Source organism: Aptenodytes patagonicus, chromosome 1 (assembly GCF_965638725.1).
Source record: "Aptenodytes patagonicus chromosome 1, bAptPat1.pri.cur, whole genome shotgun sequence".
Taxonomy (NCBI): domain Eukaryota; kingdom Metazoa; phylum Chordata; class Aves; order Sphenisciformes; family Spheniscidae; genus Aptenodytes; species Aptenodytes patagonicus.
In genome coordinates this window covers 145,813,215-145,829,081 of record NC_134949.1, presented here as the reverse complement: position 1 = coordinate 145,829,081, position 15,867 = coordinate 145,813,215, and positions in this window count along the sequence as shown.

Here is a 15,867-nt window from a genome sequence, read left to right as displayed (position 1 = left end):
GCACTGTTTTATTTCACATAGCCACATTCACCTCCAGTTTTACAGACCTCATAAAATGCTTAGTTGTTTCTCATGGACAAATACCTCCAAATAAGGATTGGTATAGAGATATGACTGTCCAGGATTGTTTGGTTCTTCCCTCCTGTCTTGTTATCCTTCTTCATTGCTTCAGTTGGAAACTGGCACAAAATTTATTTTCTCATCTCTTGGTGATAACTTTATACCTTTTCAAAACAGATCATGTATTTGTTTTTCATTTAGACATTACTTAACTATGCCACTCTTCCAGGTTGCAACCACAGAGCAGTGAGGCAGCCATTCAGTTACACTCTTAACTCTCACCACTCACATAAGTCTTAGCACAGTGGAAGATAATGCTGCTAATGGAGGAGTCACAGCCTATTCATTAAATCCATCCATCTTTTTTTCCAGTCCTGTGGAAGGACAATAATCAGCTGGAATCAAGGTCTTTTTAATAGGTATTGTCATTGGTATAGTCCTATATCTAATCCTTGTTTCAGCAGAAAATTAAAAATATATTTTTTAGGTAATCAGAGTCAAGTTTCTAAATTCCCTGAAATTATAGTTGAAACTGGTAATGAGAAACCACACAGGACTGACAGAAAATCTAAATGTGATTGTACTTACATGTTGGTATCTCTAATATTTTCATAGAGCTGATTCTTATTTTCATCACCATGAGATGGTCCTGAAATAGATCTACACATCGATCCCCTAATCCTTGGGTATCTCAAAGTTATGCCCTTCTTTTTAAGAGTTAGAAGGTCATTGTCCAGTTCTTAACTTGTCTTAAGTTTCAAACCTTAAAATTCTTCTCTGTCAGCCATTTCATGCACAGGAGCAATATAAAATATTTAAAGATTAATATTCCTCCAGTGCTAGAGAGTAAAAGCTCTTTTTATGCAACAGCATTTTAATAGTTCCTATTCTATGCCATAAAAGAGCATTTTTAGATTTTATCTTATTTAAACTCTTCATTATTTCAAATCTTCCGTCATATTTTCTTAGTCACAGTTTCACTCGCTATAGCTAAGTACAAAAGTCATCTGACTTCTCTTCATGAAAGCACTTATGCCACATGCACATCACTCCTATGGGATATAGTTTCTTCTCAAACATCTTTAATGAATAGAAAAAGACATGCACATGCTTATCATTAAGTATGAACATAAATCTTTTGGTTAGCTGAAACTCAAAGCTCTGGCAGGATTTCAGCTCACTAGCAATTTTCTCTAGCATTTTAGAAAGATAATATACAGTTTTTGTCTTATATAATGTTAACACACAAACTTCAAGGCAATTAAAAATAGCAATTGTTAATGGCTTAGTTAGTTCCAATTCTAGGCAAGCTTTTGTGTTTGCTGAATCCTTAGCCAATAAACCAATGCTTATTTACAGCCTGAAATTCTACTTAGTAGTATAGTCCAGCAGTATTGTAATTACATATTATTAAAACCAGGTTAAACTTTAGCTAAGCCAAATTCATTGGATCAAAATACTGAGATAAACACTGAGTTAGAGTATAGAATAACTCTATTGCTATCTGATTAATTAAATTCATTTTCAGAAAAAACAAACAAACCACTCTGTCTGTTCTGATACTGAATAGCTGCTTAAATGCACGTGTGAATCCCAGACCAGCTGCATTAAATTACTTATGCTTGTCTTTGATCAGTTTTCTCTGAATCAGTTATTTCTTATTCAAGTCAGTATCTTATAGGGCTTTTATCGCTGTTGTTCAAAATGTTATAGATAAAAATAGAGTGTTATCTGAGGAGTTACTATCTAGAAACAAGAAATTTTAAGAGTTTTGCATTTTTTGTTTCTCTCTTCAACCTGATTAGTATCAGATGTGATCAATAAGAATCATATCCAATTAGATATTCTTATATTCAGATGTTGGTAAAAATAATTAAATACGTCTGTTTATCTGCTGATAACAAAATGAGGTAACACAATTTTTTTCTTTTTTTTTCTGAGACGTACCTTTGAATGAATGTGAATTAAGATAATGGAATTCTTTAAGACTTAAGTGCAAATAATTAAAATTATTAGAGTATCCAATCAGTGATTTATGATCAGTTTAACAAACATCTCTAAAAGTTATCACTGAGGAGACGTCATTAAATAGCATCTGCTGGAAAGTTGGAGGGCCTGGTTGTGGCCTTAATGCTATTTAAGGAATGTGCAATATACCTGTATCCCTTTAGAAAGCAGTGACTCTGAAAAGATACATAACATTTCAAGTAGAAAATCAGCTGACAGTGACCTCCCAGTAGGACTCTGTGGAGGAATACCCTTGGATCTGTAAACAAGACAGAGGGGCAGGAGAGTGGCATTTGATTTTAACTCTGAATAAAGGGGTTTTAAGGTGTCCAGCTTTAAAGCATACCAGTCACAAGAAACAGAATCTGATACCTTATTCCAGGATGGAGATGTCTTACAGCAGGGGTGTCAAAGCTGTTTCAGGATGAGAATCTGAAGACAGAGATCAGAATACAGATGAAGACGCAGACTTTCACAGTGACACTGATTAGTCATCACAGCAGCTAACCATTCAGTTGGTAGACTCTCTCTCTCAAAGCCTTCAGATCAAAACTGGATATTTCTATGGAAGTTACCTCTTAGTCAAACCCAGACATTCAAATCTGTAGGCAGTGTAGCTGGATGAAAACAAGTTTTAGTTAAGCCCAGGTATAACTTTGCTGGATGAAATTTAATAGTCTATACAAGGGGCTACACGGACATTAGCTAATCTCATGGGCTCCTGTAAATTCAGAAGGTATGTAGTAGGAGGCTAACTACATTGCCCTCTTTGCCACATTATAGTTTTTGGCAGCTAATGTTCATGTATCCTGGACTGCAGGATGATAATTAGACATTCAGTATCATTTCAGCAAAGAGAAATAATGTTTCTTCTGAACCATTCCTGTGGTATATTTGATTTGTCTAATGGGACCAATACTAGATAAAGCAAAGTCATCTTCATCCATGTGGTGTTTAAGGTGCAAACGGGACTTTGAGCAAGAGCATCAGAGTTGGGTGTCTATTGCAAACTTTGCTGTATTACATTGTAACCACTGCTCCCAGTCTTGGGGTTTTTTTAGGTTTTGGGTTTTTAGTTTGTTGGTTTTTTTTTTTTTTTTTTTTCAGATGCACAGCTTTGAGTAAGTTTGCCATACAAAACTGATCCTCCTCCTAGTCATCTGAAGAAAATGCTCAGAATGGAAAAATAGTCCCAGTGGAGTTCAATTTGAAACTATGATATTAGAAGCTAATATGTTGCAATGTCCAGGATGTGTGATGGTAGAAAGGGTAATAGTTACAGTGAATGAAACCACAAGAACCTCCCCTTAGAAACAAGGTTAAAAACGTGTTTTTAGGAGAGCTTTAATTTACTTTTCAACTACTTGCTGAAAGCTGTGGTGTCACTAGTCTCGACTGAGGTTTTAAAACCTCTGCATTAGCAATCCCAAGAAAACGATGTGGCTTGGTATATTAATTACGCTATCTTACTTTGCTCACTTTGCAGGTAAGTAGGGGTTTGGGGGGTGGGGGGTGGGGTGTATTTTATTTTACCCCAGAATTCTCCAAACCCTAGCTGATCATGGAAGGCAGTGCTAATTTTTAATCAGGGATGAAATTGTCAGTTGGTCAATTTTACTTTGTAAAGTCTTCAAGCTGCTGTTTTATGGAGGAAAGCAAAAATTAGAAAAAACTATAAAAGTACTTAAAAGGGTAGATAGAAACTAAAATTACACCTGACTGACAGAAAATTAAAATTACATCTGACTGAAAAAGGAGAAAAATATGAGTTCATTTTTGCATGTTAGGCATCTATACTGGTATTTTTATATATAGGTCAACTGGACAACGTATTGTTTATTTCAGGATTTTTATAAAACTGGGTCTTGGAGTACTTTTAAAGGTGTATGTATTCACTTACATCAACAAACTTAAAAGAAAAAAAAAACATAAAAGCTATTTAAGACTATTTTTTTTTAATTGTATAGCCTGATGAAAATGCAAGTTATTTCAGATATGCGCCATCTGTTTCTCTTCACAAAGTTAGCTGCCTCTCTTTCATTGACTGAGGTGAGACTGGTTTTCTGTGGGTAGTGAAATATTGGTATCAATGTGATGTACTGATTTTTTTAAGATATTTATTCTTCACCCAAATGAAAGGTGTGTCCCAGAAACTCCTCTGGATTATTTCCATTTCAAAATGTGTTTCACGTTAGCTTTCAGGAATCTCTTTCAAGTACAGCCCAGTCATTTCTGAACATACATTTCTTAGTATATACGTTCAAATGACAAAAAGTCTAAAAAGAATGACTATACAAAAATAGGAGTAACCAGCTGTTTTAAAACATCTTATTGATTTGTTCTTATATTTTTAGAAGCATGTTTTGTCTGCTCTTAGTAATGACTTTCCAATTTTTTATACTCCCTATAAAAATACAGATGTAAAACTTAAAACAACCTCTGTTGCATTTGAAAGCAATTCCATAAATACAAGAACATTTGTGATGGAAATCTAGTTTTATGTCCCCAGACGAAAAAGAAAAGATTAATTTCACAGATTTTTTAATGTCTTTATCTGAACTCATTACTCTATGTGAGAAATAGGTGCTTTTATAGTTAAAAAAAGCCCCCAACATTTTATCTGCTTAAACCTTTACTGTGGGATGAAATTAATCTTGCTTTTAAGTTACTATTTCTGTTTATTGACTACAAAGGGAGAGTACCGTTAAGTGTAGGTGTTAAAATGTGGATATTTAAAGTGTAAATAACTGAGTTTAAAGTAGAATAATCTCATGTGATTTATTAATTAAAATTTCAAAACTGAAATGCAGATAAAGTTTAGTCATGTAAGGTGCTAAAAAGAGTAAGATGTGACCTTAAATAGGTGTCAAGCAGGGGATCGTTCTGTTACCCACAAGAACAAGAGTTCATCACTACGCTGACTGGAAAAGCCCCTTCAAACTATTCGCCAGTTGAGGATTGCCGAAGTCAAGTGCACTTCAGCGGCCTCCAGGATTTGGCTCATGCCATCATGACTGTGTTGAGGGAGGAAAGGCAGATGTTGCAGCCTGCCAACTTTTAGACTGGCTAGCGAGTGCCTCTGGAAGAGGGAATGTCTAAATGCATTATCAGTTTAGCCTTCTGGATCCTCTGCAATTAATATCAGATTTGTTTCTTGAGGTGTATTGTCTTGTTCACAGCACTTTTTTTGCCTTTTTGTTTTTTTTTCCTTTTAGCTGTTCAAAGCATAGTAATAGATTTACTTCAGGCACGCTCCCAGTCATTTTGCTCATTGTTGCCTGTATACGTGCAAGAATTTTCTCTCAAAATATCCATCATCTATGGATTCATCATCCTTCTGCATTAACTGTATACAGTTAGTTTATGTGCACATAGTATCCATATAAGGCTTTACTTGAAAAATAAAAAAAATACCCAAAGATTCTGGGATGTGATGTCAGGAACTACCAAAGCTGAAAAATTATGGCAACTGAAGATTGTTTTGAGATTGCATAGAAAATATTCCAAGCAGTGAGTCTGAGTAAACTTGAATAATCCTTGTATTTAGTTTAATACAAGCATGGCATTTCTTTCTTCCTAAGGTATTCATTACTGTTGTGTTTATTTCATTTTTAACTTTTACTCTGTTTAGTTGCAATTGTGTTTCCTTCTTTTCCAGTATTCTTGCCCATAACAAAGGGCATGCAAATATTTAAATAATGATGTATTGAAATAATAGGATAAAATTAACAGAGCATTAACATTACTTTTAATGAAGGTAATAAAGATATTTAGTTTCCTTTGGTCTAATCCCATTTTAATATAATCCTGGCTTTTTTTGTGATATTGACCTCTAGAATAATTGTAACTGCCGTTTTCCCCCAGAACTCCTTCAAATTCACAGCATGGAAATAGATTTTTCACATCTTTTCATTAGTTTAATAATGACATAACTATCTCATACTCTAAATTGTATCTGTGCTATTGGCAATACGTATTTCCTGGTAAAACTCCTTCATTAAAAATATTATATGTGCATATACAGCAGTTGTGAAAAGAACATTTCAGTTTTGCAAGTTGATCAGAATAAAGGTATTTTCAGAGCTTTTTCAGTAAATTGTTGCCAAAATGAGTTTCAGTGTCATCCTTCATTTTCATACAAACTTTAATATGCCCAATGACTATCAAGTCATTAATAACTGTGTAAATAATGTATCTGACAAACTTTTACAGAGACAATAAAATTTGAGCCAGAAACTATTGTATGCATAGCAAATATAATATTTAGATGAAGTGCAGACACTCGCAGAACAACATCTTAAGTTTGCAAAAGTATCTGTATTTTTTCTAGAACTTTTTGCAAGTTGAAAATATTTTCTGAAATTTCCCAGAGCAAAGCTTTGTTATGAAGGCATCCCAAAAGTTTAAGAATAATAGGAACTGTATGCAAATTTAATCTAGTCCTCTGCTCTGTTTGCAATTCCTACTTTGTCACCTCCTGGGCATGCAGTTCTTATACCCTACATGTAATTTATTTGATACGTGATCTTTAGGCAAAGTTAATGACTGTCCTTCTAACTCTGTTTTGAACGCTGACTGCAGCGTTGGTTTCTCGGAAGGCAGTAGCAAAACTGTCGTTTGCCTCACTCTTGTGTACGTTTCGCTATACGCGCTTACAGCTGTGGCTTTCTGTACATCCAGATATTGGCTATACCCGTGCATTCAGCTGGCCAAGACAACCCTTCCTAAGAGAGCACACCTCTGTTTACTTGGATGTCCTTTATTTACACCTTACAGCCAGCAGCGGGCCAGAGCTTTCGGTCGTGCAATACCCTGAAGACGCTAGCGTGCTTCTTAACTCCACGGTGTGGATGCTGTGTGTATTTGAGTACCCCAGTGAGGAGAACGAAGAGCCGGTCGTGTACTGGAGGAAAGGCCCCAACTGCCACAACCAGCAGAGTCTCCAGTCGAGCCCCGGCACGGGCAGGCCACAGGTACACATTACAAAGAACACCCTCAGGGGATTCTCCATCTTAAAGCTGAGCAATGTTGACCAGAATGCCAGTAACTCCTATTTCTGCGACGTGACGTTAACGCAGAAAATCCAGGGCAAACGTGGAAACGGCACCAAGCTGACAGTGCACGGTAAGGAGCGTTTGGGAGTGGCAGAAACGGACTTGATGTGTGCAAGGTGAATTAAGTTTTCTTTCAGCCCTACTGCCTTCTCTCCCACCACTCGCCTCTGCCGGAAGAAGGGTGGGAAAAAGCAGCCTACAGTCGTATGAGCAGGGGAGGGAAGGCACGCCTTTTGTTTGAACTATTTATACAGCTCGATAGACAGACTCCTCGGGGACAGAGACTTTTCTTTGGATCTAAACCAGTTCACTGTGCAGTAGAACATTCATTCCATATTTTATATATTCTACATACTTTATACATTTTTTTATATAGCATTAATTAAATTTTGTGTATATATATTTAAAAATACTTTTTCTTAATATTCTCCACAAACATTTGCTGGATCTTTACCCCATACCAAAACAAACAAACAAACAAAAAAATCAAATCCCTGACAATCTTTCATTATCTTTTTTATCATTTTCTTCACTCTTTATAAGCCAATGGTCTCTTTTGAAATACGTAGTTTGTGCTTCCTCTTCCAATTACTGAAAAATGAACAGTAAATTCACACAGCAGTGTGAGCGTTTTTAGAAAGAGTGTACATAAAAGTAGGCATATGTGGAGTGAAACCTTCTTTCCATTTGATTGTAAAATCATTTTCAACACCTTATAACTCTTCCCCTATCCTCAAATTATGAATCCAGTTTCCGTAATCCTGCTGGGGATGTGACATCAGTGACCGAGCTACACTATTTAAGACGGGCCAAGTTTTTTCTGTGTGGACTTTCCAGACCAGCAAATGCTAAATGCCACAAAGCATATCTCTCATTCTAGATTTCACGTTATGTTTAACAATTGTCCAGTGCAATTCTTCTGAGTCCCTAAAAAAAACAACCAGCAGCCAATGAAATTCTTCTGACTATTGCACCATAAGCTTATGTTTGGTTTAGGTTTTTTAAAAAAAAGAAGAAAAACTTGTCTGAGACTTAGTAAAATAACTGTCATTTAGATTGGCTTTTTCATCACTACCTAAGCATGTGCTACGTAAAAAAGATGGTTTTGGATATGCCACTGTTAGTAAACTGAGAATTTTGTTTACTATCCATTTTGTAAGTAGCTTACAACAGGTTCAAAAATCTCATGTCTGAAGTAAAAAGAAGACAACAGTTCTCTCACGAGAAGCTTAACCTTTTAGCCTGAAAAAACAGTGAAAGAAAATGTGATAAAAATAAAGGCAGCTGTGCTGCTTGGTCAATCCTCACTAATCCTTCAAATGAAATCTTATCAGAAAAACAACTTTTTTTTTTCTTTTTCAAATACTTAATTTTCTTTCTCATTGTTTCAGATTTCAAATGCAAAGACTGTATAAGACCAGATAAGACCTGGTGGGGTTGGTTCCTTCTTCTTGGATACACCATCTTTGTCACCACAGTTATCATAGCTTTTGGTGTAAGTAATATTTTCAGAAATAAATACTACAAACCTAAAGATGGGTGGCATCTTCTGATGGAAAGAAATGATAAGCAGATTAGCCTGAATATGCACCTGTGGCAAAGTAAAAAGTCACTCTGTTTTCTGTTCACTAAAGAGTTAGAGGTATAACCCTGCCTGTGAATGTTTTGAGGGCATGGCCATGGGAAAAAAAAGGAAGCTGTGACATATAGAGAAATTATATCTGGTTTTTTTTGAGCTTCCTGACAACTGGGAAGGTATTTTCTATATTGCTGGCTGAACATTTTACTTTTACCTGGAAACAAAAGAGAATGAGAAAAAAATCGCCTAAATGATTAGCAGTTTGAAACACATCCTGCTCCCTCCACGTTTCTGGGCTCCAGCTCCTAATTTCATGAGCTCCCCTGGACACACATCAATGTCTGCTCATCTTTCGTCTTACTCATGTTCTGGCCAACCAATCAGTCATGCCAGGGTTTTATGCCCGCTCCCACCCACTAGCTGGTACGGGCCACTGCCTGACATTTACCTGGCCAGCAGCGCAGCACCCTGGCAACTTGAAAACTTGAAAATATTTTGCAAGAGAAGGAGAAAACATTTTTTTTTATACAAAATTTTCTAAGCCCAGGGTGATTTCTTATGCTTCCCATGATATTTTAAAAATCCTTCCCTCTTCCCTTTCCTCTGTTCCCCACTTCAGGAAAAACTTTATAATCATTTTAATCAATTATTTTTTATGGAACTAAAACCTAAAAAGCCAGCTATTAACGAATAGCTCTTCTTTGATCCTACTTGGGAATAACCTTTATGTAAATGAAACCGTTTGGAAGGAAATAACCATGAGCTGAAGAAATCTGACCTATGCCATAACTTGATGCAATTGAGCATCACAGTCTTTGAAAGCACGGATGGCGCTACACTCATGCCTAACCATCAACAGTACAACATGCTCTGCTTATGTTTACTAGGTCCTTACTTGCAAGTGTAATTCAAAGATTATCATTTATAGGAGACCTGAAAAATTCCTTGTGCTTCACCACCAATGTCTCTTCTCAAAACCACTATTGCAGAGTCCCTTAAAAGTTAACAAACACAGGCTAAATTGGACCAAGAGGGAATAGGTACCAAACTTAACAGGCTTAGAGGAAGAAAACTTAGCTCTTGAGGAATCAACATGGTTTTAAACCAGTAGCAATTTTAAGTCCAGAAAGACAGATCTTTCAGGTAGCCAAGTCCTGACTGAAAGGCAGGATTGCCTTCACCGTGTCTTCTCTTTCTCAGCTTGTGCAGTTTAAAGGGGCTACTTCAGTGTCACTGAAGCTGGCATGGTGGCAACATCTCCCTCTCTGCTGATACTGCCGCGCAGCCAAGAACTTCATTATTGTATAAGACTCAGCACCAGTGACATAAGTTACGAGACTTACAAAGACATTTTCGGTATCCAATTGCCCTTCTAGGTCAAGTAAAGTTTGGGTTTTGTTTTAACAACCAGTTGTTAAGTACTGTTACCTCAAAGCCACATCAAAACCAGAAATGTTCGCACAGTTCAGACAGTAGCAGACAAGGTATGTGTATTTAGGGAGACAGTAAACTCATGCCAGAGAGAGACGTAAACAGTCAAACCTTGCTAAAATACAATAGCAGCAGAAGCCTGCCAGAAGCTGTTTCACATCTGAATATACAAAGTTTGTGAACCTAGTCTCTCCTAAAATGAGTCACTGTGAGCACGCTGTTAGCAAGCAGTAGCAAACTCTACTTGGGTCTGGCTGGGATGGAGTTTAACTTTCTTCATAGCAGCCCGCATGGTGCTGTGTTTTGGAGTTGTAGTTAAAACAGTGTTGATAACACACCAATATTTTGGCTGAAAAGTGCTTGAATGGCATCAAGACTTTATCTTTTTCTCACTCTGCTGCCTCAGTGAGTAGGCTGGGTTGAGCAAGAGGCTGGGAGGGGACACAGCCAGGACAGCTGACCCCAGCTAACAAAAGGGATATCCCATACCACATAACATCATGTTCAGCAATAAAAGCTGGAGTAGGGGAAGAAGAACAAAAGGGGGTTTTTGCTTCCGAGGTGACCATTGCTCAGAGACTGGCTGGGCATTGGTCCGATGGATGGAGATGGTGAGCGGTTTCCTCTGCACCAGTTGGGGTTTTTTGATGTTTTGTTGGGTTTCTTTTTTCCCTCTCTCCTTCACTGTTAAATTGTCTTTATCTTGACCCATAAGGTTTTTTGCTTTTGTTCTTCATTTTCTCTCCCCACTGCCATCGGGGATAGGGGAGTGAGCGAGCAAGCAGCTCTGAGGGTGCTCAGCTGCTGGCCGGGGTCAATCCACCACACAGACCGACACTGAAATTTATAAAGTTAGGAAGTGTATAACTTTTAAAGGTCATTCCTTTAGTAAATGACAAAAGTTTCCTGTCATGAAAATGTACATTGTGTCAAAATCAGAGCGTAAACTAATGAAAGTGGGACTAGATGACTCAAAGGCCCTTTGGCCCTTACGGGCCACTGCTTAAATCTGGTGTGTCATGGCTGCTTAAGTCCTTCAGGGAGCTTCTGTACAGAGCTGTTAACCTCAAGAAGAGGTCTGATCTGCCTTTTCTGAGTCTAAAGTCCTCTCAGCTGTTCCCTTGCTTCTTCTGCCAAACTTTTCCCGTGCTTCCAAGTCCAGACTAGGGCACAGCAACGCGCTATCCCAATGACACCTGCGTGACAGTTGGGTCTGTTTTATGGCGAAACCATTACGGCAGTCACCTGGGGATTCTCCCCCAAAAAAATTGTTTATGCTACGTAAGAATAAAGAACAAATGAAAATGTCTCTCCCCCCACTCGCGTGCTCTATTTTTTCTAAAGTAACGGCACACATACATCTTCAAGGATAGCATTGGGAATTGGAGAAGTGTTAAATGAAATCACTGGTATACAGTTGGATGCACATTCTGCCTATTTCTTGAGTATAATATGAAACAACCTGTGAAGCCTTAGAATTCAGCTTGTAAGAAGCTAATTCACTGAAATAAATTAACAATGTTTCATATTAGTTCTTACTCTTATTTTAAACCAAAATGTACGATAATTGTTCTGCTGTATCATAATGGCCCACATCTGACCATATCCCACTTGTTTATTAAGTTAGAACCAGATAAGCTATAAAGCAATAACTACAAAGGTATTAGTATCTTAGCTTACATATCACTAACATTTATTATTAATAATAATAATGAATAGTCTGCCAATTCATGAAGGTGTAGTTAAAATTAGTATTGCCATGTTTCATTTTGACTGTGATATGCACAACAACTTTAAAAAAAATTCAGAATAAATGCTGGATTGCTATCCCAGTAAAGTTAGCAGTATCTTCTCTGAAAAGATGGGGTATCTGAAGGAAACATTTTTACTGCTTAACAATATGTTTTGTGGAACATTGCAACAGATTCACCAGTGCTGTAAAAAGTGCAAGAATGAGTCAAGAAATACAGATAGCAATGCTGCCCTGCCAAGTGAATGGATTTATGACCAGCCATCCAGACCAGTTAATAATGGATTTAATCAAGAATATGAAGATATGTCACTAATAAGAACTTTCAGTGACATTGGAAGGAAAATGATATGAAAAACAAGGTGCATGCAGTTGTAACGGAGACATGAGCATGTGTGATGTGTGCTACTGCTATCAAGGTAGAAAAGAAACATGCACACAAATCACTTCACTAAATTGGAATGTTTTTTGTTCAAGTTTTTTTCATCTGTTCATGTATTTATTTCAAACTAAAGAAGTTACCAGTCCATGCAGCTACAAATGAAATGAGCTTTAGTGTATGTAACTATCATCAAAATACTGTAAAAGCTAAAGGTATTCAAACCTCTTTTCAGTGCCAATAAACTGACCATACATACTGTTGTTTTTCTACTTCAAACACAAGGACACAGTTGGAATTTTGTTTTTACCCAGGTTAAGACAGCTTCTTTGCTTTACAAATGCAATTCTGTAATACAGTGTCTGTCCACTGTAATGGCAGATTTAAAGAAGAGTTTGTCAGAGAGGAATTTCTCACATGCTCCCAGTGCACTGTCTGACCTTATTTCTAACTCCTTACACATCCCCCACATGTACAAATCCCTGCAACTTCTTCCACTCGTAGCTATTTAGCCAGCTATGTCACTCATGTAATGCATATTGAGTACATGTATCTCCCAATGGAATGAAAATATTTAATGTTTTTTTGAAAGTCGTAACTTGTATGTTTTCTGAAGAAACATTAATTACTGAAATCATCTTGACACGTAGATAGGCTACATAGATATGTTTACTGCTGTAGGGCTTATCCTTACTGCTTATATGCCATATCTAAGATTGCAATATAAAATATTTGCATTAAAAAAGTGTCTTTTAAACTTGTTTTAAAGTGTTTAGAATACTTGTGGAATCTATGTAAACAACAACAATAGAACTAAGCTGCATAGAAAGACCTTATCGTAATTTGCATAGTAATGAAGTACTTGAGGAAGTGCTGCCTTGGTATAGTTATGTGTGTGACTTGAAGGAAATTAATACTTTGACAAAGTATTTAAATTGTTGAAAATGATTCTTTTTTTCTTTTTTTGCCCAGTCAAATATTGCAAGCTGACTATTGTGTTTCAAATTTGCTTACCACTGAAAATATATTATGTGAAAGGAAACAGTTCATAGAATAACATGACAGAGGTTACAGCCTTATACATTAATTGTGCAGTAGTTATAAAGAGTGAGTAAACTGTTCACTTAAAAGGGGACAGCAAGTCATAGAGTTGACACTCAGGGCTAGAGATTAAGTGGATACACAGTGCTAGCTGGACTCAGCTTCAACTTCATCATCAGCCTCTTTTTCTAAATATTTCCTTGTTCTATCAGTAAAGATGCCAAATAATTTTCATTTAAGGAATTGATCTGAGCATTTGATTCCTTTTGGTGAAAGTGCTGGCTAATACACTTAGAAAAAGTGAAATGTGAGTTTCAGAGGGACAGACAGACTGTGCTTCAGCATTTGGAGAGGGGGAGGACAATCACAAAGAATCTTTTTTTTATTTTATTTTTTATTTGGACAGTGGGAATTAAACAACGGTCTTCCCTCCTCCTCTGCCTAAACTGGGAACTGACTGCATCTGCAGTCATACATATTTAGGTTTCCAGAGTCAGTAAATCAAACTCTAATTGTGTAATTCATTGTGTAACTATGTAATTAATTTCTTTTCCAGCAAAACTCTCTCTTCAGAAGCACTTCAAATTTCCTATTTTAAGAATCTTTTAAAAATAAAATCCTTGTTGCATAAGATATATGCCTAACTCTTCATTTTAACGTTAAAATTATAAATTGGGTTAAATATTAAGGGGTTAAATACAGGGAATGTTTATACATTTAACATGGAGCTTTAGAGGAGAGAGAAATAGCCATTACATCCTTTAAAATGTGATGTGTGGAGTCCATCTGAGCCAAAGATGCAGTTCTGTGAAGAGAAGAACTGAAGGCAGCAGTCACTGAACCAAAGTCACCTTCAAGTACAAGCACAAAGAGGTCAATGCACTCAGTGAAACCTTCTGGTTTATGGCAAAAATGACAAGACTTCATACCTAATCTAGCAGACATAACTAGAAGGTACATTTAAAAAGCATCTCATTCAGATAACTCATATACTCAAATGGGGCCGTTTTCTTTCCACTTTATAACACTGCCTCCACTTCAGATCAATGGCCCTTCAAATGAAGGTCAATGCGATTTCTGCACTTTTTCACATGCTTCTCAAACAGCTCAGCTATTTTCTACACAGTGTTTCCAAAGAAGTTGGACATAAACTTCCAGTCTGAAAGGTTAAATATTCAGAAAGTTCTGGGGGACTGAAAACAAGTAATAGGTAATATGTTCCATCATCTAATACCAACAGCACAAGGATAGTAAAAAGACATTATTTGTTATGTTGCAGTCAGCAAGGTCATGGATTTTTATGGCAGCTTAGCGCAGAATGAAACATCAGAACCGAATTCAGAATGAGTTTAGAACACAAACAATTCTTAATATTAGACATATATCACTTTTTTCTATTTATACTTCTTTTTAAAAAAGTGCACATTGTAGTGTTAAGAATGTTAATATTGATATGAAATGCTGATCCTACAGTAAGTCAAAGAATCATGAAACCATTGGTTAGAGGGGACCTCTGGGAAGCATGTATTCTAACCCCCCTACTCAAGCAGCGCAAGATAGAGCTGGTTGCACAGGACCATGTCCAGATGGCTTTTGAATATCTACAAGGAGGAAGACTCCACAACCTCTCTGGGCAACCTGTCCCAGTGCTCGGTCAGTCTCACAGTAAAGAGTTTCCTGATGTTCAGATGGACTCTCCTGTGTTTTAGGTCATGCCCGTTGCTTCTTGTCCTGTCACTGGGCACCACTGAGAAGAACCTGCCTCTGCCTTCTTCATTCCTTCCCATCAGGTATTTATATAAACTGATGTGATCCCCCTGAGCCTTCTCTTCTCCAGACTACATAGTTGCAGCTTTCTCAGCTTCTCATATGTCAGACGCTCCAGCCCTTAATCATCTTTGTGGCCCTGCAGTGGACTTACTCCAGTAACTCCGTAACTTTCTCCTACTGGGGAACCCAGAACTGGACCCAGCACTCCAGATGTGGTCTAGCCACTGCTGAGTAGAGAGGAAGGATCACCACCTTCGCGCTGCTGGCAATGCTCTGCCTAACGAAGACCAGGATGCTGTTGGCCTTCTTTGCCATGAAGGCACATCACTGGCTCATGGTCTGTTTGTTGTCCCCAGTACCCCCAGGTCCTTCTGTGCAAAGCAGATGCAGGACTTTGCATGTCCCTTTGTTGAACTCGATGAGATTCTCTTCAGCGCAATTCTCCAGCCTGTCCAGGGTCCCTCTGGACCATGTGTGTATGTTCAATTCCAAATGACTTGAAACAAGAACCTCAAGTTCATGACCTAATACAGGAAAGATGGAGTCTTAGCCCTCCGGGAACTGGAGACAGAACTCCTGCTAATTTTAGTAGATCTCAAGTTTACTTTCAAATCTCTTGAATATATACTCTGACAGGAAACATGTAGACAAGCTAAAGGAAAATAGTAACTGAAACAGTAACTTCCAATTACTTCATCTGGTACTAAAGATTATTAAATATATGCTCAGCTAGGGGTTTAACAGTAATTACAGGTTTCAAGATTTATTGTGTATAAATACATTTAGAGTGTGGAAA